Below are 9,688 nucleotides of genomic sequence, written 5' to 3'. Positions count from 1 at the left end.
CAGAAATAATCTATTGAAACTACACAGTAAACTAAATTCAAACTTTTATTACACCTTAAGTTAGTTTTTCATTAAATTATTCACTAGTCAATTTCGTCTGCTGAAGATGTATGTACGAAATGACAAGTCATTTTAACCACAGTTAGGAGGCTTAATGTCGTTGTAGCTACAATAAGAGAGTATTAAAGTATTTTAAAAATATAGTAACAGAACACTTAAAATAATTTTAGCCAGATTTTCTTAAGAATCAAAGAAATTTAACTACGATTTCAGAGAAAATCCATTTAGCCACAGTTTCAGAGGATTTTAGTCATTTGCTACAGATTCAGAATATTAAAGCAGCTTTGACCTGAATTTCAGAGGTTTAAAGAAATTGTAACCACAATTTGAGAGAATTTGAGAGGAAGTGGACCTAAACTTTACAGGGTTTCTCTTGTTCCGATGTATGACCAGCATTTTTGAAGCCTTACAATGTATGAACAGCAATTTCTAAGGCATTTCTTCAAATATTCTAATCATAAATCATTTGACAACTATTACAAAGATCTTTTACATTTATTAAATATGCCTAAGCTATATTATTTACATAATCTAAGCGTTATACATCTCCCATTCCTCAGTCCAGGGAGTGAGGTACGGTTTGTTTGGTCTAGACGTCAGCTTTGCGCAGTGGCAGTATCGTAACCAATGAGGGATAACCGAGGTGCGATTATTGCTAGTTGAAAACTTTTCCCAATACCCCGCCTAGTTGACGTGAAAGACCGACAACGATGGCAATTTTTATCAGCCCTAACTTGGGCCACTAATCTTCGAATGTTCTGAAATTTTATCCTCTTGAAAGAAGATTCCTCCTCAGACTCTCGGGTTATAACTAAACTTTTATGTCTTTGTGTTCTGTTAGAAGGAATAAACGTGGTTTTGTATAATTTTTAGCCATATTATTTTTATTACTTTCTATTTAACAGTTTTACAAATATAGATGATAGGAGTTTTAACGCATGAAATCATGGTATGTCACAGATAATCTTGAGCAAATTGTATCCTTTTACGGGCTGCTCCAGGAGCAAGAACCGGTGCCAGCCAGAAAAAGGCTGGTTTAAAAAAATTGTATCTCTCTCTCTCTCTCTCTCTCTCTCTCTCTCTCTCTCGGCGAGGTAAACATCCTCAGGTTGGTCGAGATAAGCTGGCCTTAAAGCCAGCAAGAAGACTATTAAACTTGGATTTATCTATTCGTAAGCAATGAATCTTTCAGCTAACAGCCATGGTAGGCTGTTGGCAATTCATGGTTTTGAAAGCAGTTGCTTGCCAAAGTAAGTATAGATGGGAAATCGTAATTTGGCCAGCCAATAACCGTGTGGTGACAAAATTTAAGTATATTTTGAATAACTGTGATTCTGTCTGGAAAGATCTTCATTTAACATTTTTTTTTAAATTTTCCAAAAGGTTTCATTTGATCAGTGACTTCCAACAATGGTCGATTTTCAGTTTCATATGAAAGGTCGAAACTACTACTACTTCCTAGCTTAAACCCATTATTATATGGGGTCGCCATTGCGAATGAGTCGTCTCTATCGATATCTGTCCTATGCCTCATTCTCATTTATACCTTTCAATTCCATATCTTCTCCTACACAATCACGCCATCTCTTTCTTGGTGTTCCCTTCTTCCTTCTACCCTGCACTTCCATTTCCATCGTATGTCTTCCAACATGACGTTCCTCCCTTCGTAACAGGTGTCCATACCATCGAAGCCTTCCTTCCTGTATTTACTTCGATATTTCAGCTACCTTTGTCGATCCTCTTATATACTCATTTCTAATCCTATTTTCCCTTGTTACTCCCGACATCCATCTCAACATTCTCATTTCTGCTACATCCATCTTCTCTTGTTTTCCTCATACTTGCTGTTTCTGTTCCATATAACATTGCTGGTCTGACCACCGTCCTATGGAACTTTCCTTTTAATTTCAGAGGGACCTTCTTGTCACAGAGGACCCCTGATGCAGACCTCATATGAAAGGTCGAAACTAACAGCCAAAATTATTATTATCATTATGCTTGGAAAATGGTTTTATTTGATGCTTTCAAGTCTTAGATAGCTTCATTGTAAAGGGCCCCATAGACGATACAACCGTTGGATCAGGTTCCGTTCTGTCTCCGGCATCAGCGTTGCCCGTAGACGTTCAGATTCACTTCAGTTTGCTGATACCTGGTAGGGTGAGAATGTGGACGCTCCGCTCACTGATGACGCTAGACTGACTGCGCTCTTGCAGCAGAAACTGCAAACCCTCAGCGAAAAAGGAGAGTCTGAACTGAACTATGGTTGAAGAAATGAAATAAATTCTCTCTCGATTGTTTATTTACTGATTTGAAACTTTACCCTGGTGACTGGTTTAATTACCCAAGAACAGACGAGCAGACAGACATGGAATTATTATTACATAAGGTCTCCCCTCTTATTGAAAGAAAGAAAGAAAAAACAATTTGTATAAGACAACCATAATCACTACACAAGAGGTTGCTGGACACTTCGCTTACATGCCACAAGTCATTCTTTGGGGCATACATAATCCCAAAGACATGCAAAGCAATTCATACTTTCATAGTCTAGTGTGAGGACCAGAGAGTAAGATAGGTAGCTGGGTACTGATAATTTATTACAGACGAACTGGGTTGACAGACAGGTGCGGACGGATAAGTAGTACAGATTCGTACTGAGAGCAGAAATGACTCTGAGACACTAGATTTATGTTTTCTTACAACCATACATTTGAAGATAATAAGGTGTACAAATAATGAAACTACACGTGTTATGCATCGGCGGAAAGGAGGCGGAACACTCTCTAGAATGGTAAAAGGAACAATGCGAAATGATGATTGGTTACAATAAAAAATAGGGAAAAATACTCCTCCCCCCCAAGACAATTATTATGGAATAATTATTGGATGAAAAATATCTTGGAGGCAGGAGGTGACCCCGTGTCCATGTGACACTTGTTGTGGGGCGTCATCGAGTGTCGAGTCCTACGGTGTTGCTGGCTGACAGGATGCCTCCCCTGGCGGTTGCCTGGAGGGTTCTCCTGTCGGCTGCGGCGACCAAGACTGCGGAGAGAGCTGCATTGCGTGTGGTGGCGGCATGGGATGGGCCGTGGGGACCTTCAGGTGCGGCAGCGGTGTAGTTTGGGCTAAGGAAGTCCTCAGCATGGCAGCGACGTCCCGCGGGCAGAGTGGAACCACAGGTGAGCAGAAGTCGAGGAAACCCACAGGTAGCGGCATCGGCAGACAGGGGAGGCCCACACCCGCAGCAGTGTCGGTGGGCCGGAGGACTACAGGTGATGGCGTCAGAAGGGTGAGCAGGTCCACAGGTGTGGCAGCGACGTCAGGCAGGCCGAGGAAGCCCCAGGAGCGACTGCAGCGTCGGGGGTTTGAGGAGGCCCACAGGCAGCGACGTCAGGGGGACCGAGCAGGCCCACATGTGCGGCAGTGACGTCGGGTGGGTAAGGCAGGACCCTGGGTGCAACAGCAGCATTGGGAGATTGCCTGGGGACTCGGAGGTGTGGCAATGGCGCCGGGGGAAGAACTGAGGAGGCCCGCAGGTTCAGTGGGTCGAGAAGATATCTGGCGTCCCCCGGGTGAGGCAAAGGAGGCTGCGACGTCAGGTGGATGTTTCTGGACCACCGCCTGAATTTTGTGTTGGCTGATCAGCACCCAGCTACCCGTCCTCGAAAAAAAAAAATGCCAAAACATGCTGGGAAGCACATGTTCCGGGATGGGCGGGTGATGTCTGCCACGTGTTCCGGGACCGGCGGGCTGGGCCCGCGATATCTGCCACGTGTCCTGGGACAGACGGGTGATGTCCTCCACATATCCCGGGACGGGCGGGATGGGCCCGCCACGGGTCCCAGGAAGGGCAGGCGATGTCTGCAATGTTTCCAGGGACGGGCGAACCGGGCCTGCCACTGCTCCCGGGACAGGCGGGCGTTGGCCGCCACATGTCCTGGGACGGGCGGCCCGGGCCTGAATCAGCTCCCAGGACGGCGGGTGATGTCCGCCAAGTGTCCCGGGACCCATGACGGGCCTGGCCTGCCCGGCCCACCTGTCCTGTGACACGTGGCAGACATCGCTCATCCGTCCCTGGACCCGCAGTGGGCCCAGCCCTCCCGTCCTGGGACATGTGGTGGACATCGCCCGCCCGTCCCGGGACACGCAGCGGGCCTGGCCCGCCCGTCGTAGGAGTTTCTCGAGTCTCTCAAGCAGGCAGTTTCCCTCTGCCAACTGTGCAATCGCATCCTTTATCCTCTCACATATGCCATTGTTTCTCTGCACGATTTCCTTCGCGTTGTCCTTCAGCTGCTGATTTTCTTCTACCCTCTTGAGGATCTTGTCTTCCAGCTGGCGTTTCTCCCTCTTCTCTTTATCGTTCCAGCTTCGAGCGAGGAGGCCTTGTCTTGCCAGGCTTGCTGTTGCAACACCTCCTGAGGGATCTGGTTGGCACGAGTCCGTTCTGCCCTTCCACCCACCTTCTGCATCTCTTCATAGTAGTCGAGCCTCTGTTGCAGCCGAGGAATTGTCCTGTCCAAGTTCACCCTGCTCTCTCTGGTACTGGATGGCGTCTCGCAAGGCCGCAATTCTCTCGTTCAGTTCCTATTCCTTGCCTTATTCACCTTCATCTTCATCAGTCAGAGAGAAATTTCACCAGCGAATAGTCAGCCACAGCAAACAAAATGACTGATTTTCCGTATTTCGAACAACATCTGGAAAACAACGTCCCTACAACAGCTGCTGCCAAGGCCAGGTAAGGTCACATTCTCTTCAAACTGAAATCCATATCTGAAGTATCAAGTTCATATACTCTCCTCTTTCTCTCTCGATTTTTCGTTGATATTCTATATTCCACGAGAGATATTTTGATTTATCAAAATATAGCAGGAATGATTCTGAAAGATTTTTAATTATGTCTTGTCTCTTGATGTTATAAATGACTGAACTCACTTCTCTCTCTCTCTCTCTCTCTCTCTCTCTCTCTCTCTCTCTCTCTCTCTCTCTCTCTCTCTCTCTCTTTTGCGGTTTTTTTACCTCATCTATGGTAATAAATTCGGGGATTTTCTTTTATTTACCCTTTTGTCTAATGAATGCTCTCTCTCTCTCTCTCTCTCTCTCTCTCTCTCTCTCTCTCTCTCTCTCTCTCTCTCTCTCTCTCTCTCAAGTTTGTAAGAACATTAGGGATTTTTTGTAGTCCGTATCTTTTTTTGTCTCTCTCTCTCTCTCTCTCGCTCTCTCTCTCTCTCTCTCTCTCTCTCACATATCTTGCACCTAAGGTCTGGAATTCTTCATTTGTTCCTTCATTTAGGTTCAAGGCTTTGCATTCGATATAAGTTGAGAGAGAGAGAGAGAGTGTGTGTATTTTTGTGTAGAAAAACGGCGCATCAGTATATTTACATATGGCAGTGCATGTCAAATTTCTCCGTTTGGAATAGGAAAGCTAATAATTGTGTGCGTACCATTCTTCGTGTATAATGCTTCAATTTAGGTTTTTATTAATATTATTCTGTCCATCTAGGTTTATATATATATATTGTTACGAAGTGCCAAGTATCTGGTTACTACACTTACTATTCATTAATTGTTACCTCACAACAGCCAGACACCTGAACCTTCATCACAGGTACTAAACGACTGAGTATTCTAAAGGCAACAGTGATCCCTTAAACAACTTACCTGTATTGCAAAAAATCAGACTAAGTTCATTTAAACAGGTGTGAAGTAATCTTGTAAGCAATTAAATTAATTAAAGGGCATCACTCCATCAACAACTTTAAAAGTCTAAGTATTTCCCTGATTTCAGAAGTCTAAGTACTTCCCTGGTTCTAACTCACTTCAAGTAAATTGAAGGAAAACAGCTCAATTACCACTCTATGTTTTTGCCTAACATAAATATAATCACTTATACTGGTGAAAAAGAAATCCTATAAAAATTTTAAATACAAAAAATTTATTATCAAACTCAAAATTTGTAAGTGAAATTCACAATAACACGGAAATGTACTGTTACTTGAAAACAAAGTTTAATTAATTCTTGAATTAATTAAGTAAAATTAAATCAAAATTAATATATCACAAAATTCAAGAAAATGAATTAATCCAATCAAAATTCAAAAGTGTTAGGCAATAACTAAAATTTGGAAATTAATTTACAAGGGCTAAACAACAATGAAACTTGAAAAGAATTCTAAGTAAATGCAAATTAATTCACAAGTGTTAAATTCAATTAAATGAGCAACGTGTAATTAATGAAAATAACTTAAGTCAATCAAATTGTAAATGCAAATGAAAACACATCACAGAAAAATGTGAAAAATACCAAAATTGTAAAAAGTATTAATCACACAGAACATGAAATAAAAACACACACTTCAATAAGAAAATGGATAAATGCACAAAAATCACTTCAATAAGAAAATGGATAAATGCACAGAAAATCACTTCAAATGAAACAAACACAAAACACAAAAATTTGCAATGTGTAAAAATTTAGTTTCACCAAACCATTGTAACTATTAGTTCTCTAAACCATTGTAACTATTAGGTCCCTAAACCATTATAACTATTAGTTGCAACCAGTACACTTAGAGTAACACTTTAGCTTGGTACCAGTTTTCTTTCTGCTGCAGCTTGTTTCACAATTTCACCAATTCATAATATTTCTCAAAAGAAAAGGTGCCGTTACAGACTTGTACAATGTTTGTTCAGATTCCACAAAAAGCACTAAATAATACTAAACTCTAAGAAATCCGAAATCTAAAAGTTACGAGTGACCAATTATGTTACGTTAATATCAAGTACGGTGAGAGAGAGAGAGAGAGAATGTCAGAACACCAAGGATTCAAAGTCTATAATGAATGCTTTTCGCTCTCTCCTTGTATGGGCAACTTCAAGAGACTGACAGGCTCAAAACGTTTTGGACAGCGAAACATGGTGCAATCTTTCTAGAGGGTTCTAATATGACGTAACTTTACAGAAAAATCGTGAAATCTACACTTGGTTTCGGCAAAGACATTACATTGTATGCTCAACAAAGACACATATTCGATCGAGACAGAAGTCCCTTATCAGACATGATGACAGATTTCCACAACAACACAGAGATCTCGAGATCACTTAATCTGAGGTGTTGACATATTACGGAAACAATTTCTATCTTGGAACAGACAAAGTTAATCTCTCTCTTTTTACATTCTACGTTATATTAACTTTTACATTATGTAATGCAAAATCTGAACATACATTTTAGACATCCTATAACTCTAAGCTAAGGAATCTGAAAATGTTGCTAAACTCTTTTCTAACATTTTATACAGTCAAAGAAAAGATATATGCATTATAAAAGTAGCAACTTATAATAATATTTATTTATTATATCTATATATATATATATAATATATTATTATATATATATATATGATATATATGATATAATGTACTAAAGACTAGTGACATTTTAGACATGCTGTCTACGAAAGAGGAACGCCAAAGTACACAGATGAATCAAAAGTACTAAAGTAGAACTGCACACACATGAAGGGGACTATTGAGACCCACCACTCGTGGCAATAGTGACAGCCCTTACGAAAGCATACCACACATGTGCAAGTGTGTTCACTTGTGTAATATATGTGATGTTGCAACATTACCGAGAGAGAGAGATAGAAAATGGCGACAGTTGTTAATGATGATGTTTTTCAGGATTACAAACAGTGGCCGGGTAGTTTTTCTTCTTTTGTTTGACATCGCATATTCAGGAACCTTTTTTTCCTTAAAGGAAATAGTGGTGGCCACAGCTATGAGTGAAAATAGATCAACGTCAAATGACGGTCTGTTCCCTCTGAACAGACCACGGTACTGAGGAAGATAGGGTGGCTATTTACTGCTTTCTATACTATGTTGCCTCCATTTGTATGCGTTTGAATTGAAATTTATTCTTGTCAGTCAAAATGTGCGTGGTGTGATGGGGTGAACGGCAGTTTTCTAAACGTGTGTGTGTGTGTCCATGAATTGTGTAGACAGCATGCCTGGCGGTATAGTTCTGCCTGTCTGAGTATACTGCGACATGACGTCACGCATAACAGATGAGCCGTACATAAATGGCTGCGCCCATGGTGCAATAGAAAATTGGTTGTAAAATATAAGAAAACGCCCCTTTCCAAAAAAAATTTTCACTGGGATACTTAAATTGAATAATACCACATATGGAACATCTGAAATGCAACCAGAAGTTCCCCTTTAAGATCCAGACCGTGGGGAAATTGTCCATTTGATTTGGAACCAAAGGAGAAAATGTTACTACTTATCAATTTATCTATTCTGTTGCAATAACAATAAACTCCTTGATGACTCAATTGCATCATGGGAAAAATAAATCAGCTAGTACCGAAATATGCCCAAAAAGGGTAATTGGACATGATACTATGCAAATCTTAAGCAAGATTACTACATAGGGATTTACTTACATAATTGACAAATAATTAATAATAATAATGATAATATCAATAATAATCAAAATAATAATAAAAAAAATAATAATAATCAAAATAAAAATATTCTTAATACCGAGTTCTATTCATTAAATAAATGAAGAAACAAACCAAATCGTCAGACTTGATTATAATTCTCTTACATCACCAATTTAAACATCAAAGTTAAATGAGGATCAAAATTGGGATGAGTATATATCCGCTCATTTGCCAGAAGAATGTCTTGACTCTAAAATTGCTATATTTTGGGAGAGGCAATCTAAAATTGAAATTTTCTATACTTTGTCCATTTATACTTAGATGATTCTTTTACTGAACTGTTTTAATGACAAATACAAATGAGAAGTTTTTACCACAATATGGAATAAAGAACAGGCTATCTGCTGGTATCATTAGCTCAAAACACATTTCTTGAGTAGTGTCACTTCTGGCAAATGAGCGATGGTCCGACTCACAGTTTTACTTTTTACACGTGGACGTTCACCCTTCTAACAGTCGTGGGAGTGAACTGACAGGTATTACTGTCCCTTTTATCCAGGTATTACTGTGGTAACTATCCCTTTGATCCAGGTATTATTGTAGTGACTGTCCCGTTTATCAAGTGTTCTGTGGTGACACTCCCTTTTATCCAGGTATTACTGTGTTATCTGTCACCTTTAACCAGGTATTAATGTGATGACTGTCCAGGTATGACTATGCTGTCCCTCCCTTTTATCCAGGTATTACTGTGAAGACTGTCTTTTATCAAGGTATTATTGTGCTACAATTAACGAGGAAATTTGCACTTGAACGAATTTAAAAAAAAAAGAAAAGAAAAACCTTATATCTAGCATGTCGGGCTTGGCCAGAATTCATGTTTTTTTTCCTACGTACAACCCCCCTCCCCCCCTTTTATATGGAAAGCCGGATGTTTGGGTGGGTGATTAGCCTGTTTCATGGAGGAGTTAACCCACCACGTATATTTGTAATTATATACTTATCAACACCTTAGAATTATCGTACAAACCGTATGATAATGGAAAATGCTATCATACATGTACAATAATTATCGTACGTGTGGCAACACTGCAAAGGGCTGGAAACTCTGTCTCTCTCGAGAGTTCACATAGGTAGGGTCTATGTTCCACCTCTCCTGAGGGATACATCTTTCAGGAGAG

General features: G+C 40.3%; 1 non-coding gene across 1 annotated transcript; it reads left to right on the top strand.

Moving 5' to 3' along the window:
• Window positions 1-658: 658 nt before the first annotated feature.
• Window positions 659-799, top strand: LOC135225901 (U4 spliceosomal RNA). The gene has a single exon (XR_010317115.1). It is a non-coding gene; the product is annotated as a U4 spliceosomal RNA (small nuclear RNA).
• Window positions 800-9,688: the final 8,889 nt, after the last annotated feature.

Source organism: Macrobrachium nipponense, chromosome 13, assembly GCF_015104395.2.
Source record: "Macrobrachium nipponense isolate FS-2020 chromosome 13, ASM1510439v2, whole genome shotgun sequence".
Lineage (NCBI taxonomy): Eukaryota > Metazoa > Arthropoda > Malacostraca > Decapoda > Palaemonidae > Macrobrachium > Macrobrachium nipponense.
The sequence above is the reverse complement of the archived record's forward strand: the minus strand, read 5'-3'. Positions and strand labels throughout refer to the sequence as shown.